This window comes from Octopus bimaculoides, chromosome 9 (assembly GCF_001194135.2).
Source record: "Octopus bimaculoides isolate UCB-OBI-ISO-001 chromosome 9, ASM119413v2, whole genome shotgun sequence".
Classification (NCBI taxonomy): Eukaryota; Metazoa; Mollusca; class Cephalopoda; order Octopoda; family Octopodidae; genus Octopus; species Octopus bimaculoides.
The window spans coordinates 90384643-90385008 of NC_068989.1; positions in this window are offsets into that span (position 1 = coordinate 90384643).

Here is a 366-nt window from a genome sequence, read left to right on the forward strand (position 1 = left end):
CCCCTTTTTTGTCCTGCAAGTCCTTAGTGACCCTGTCAGTGCAGGTGCCACTTAAAAGCACCCAGTCCACACTGTAAAGTGGTTGGTGTTCGGAAGGCCATCCAGCTGTAAAAACCTTACCAAAACTGACCTCCCCTGAGCTTGTACCATGTAAAAAGCACTGAGTCCTCTCTGCTGAGTGGTTGGTGTTAGGAAGGGCATCCAGCTGTAAAAATCCTGCCAAAACAGTCGCTGAAGTCTGGTGCAGGCTTCTGCCTGGCTGGCTCTTGTCAAACCATCCCACCCATACCAGCATGGAAGGTGGACGTTAAACGATGAACGAAGATGAATGCCATAACAGGCAAACTGTTTGAATTATCCACTTGA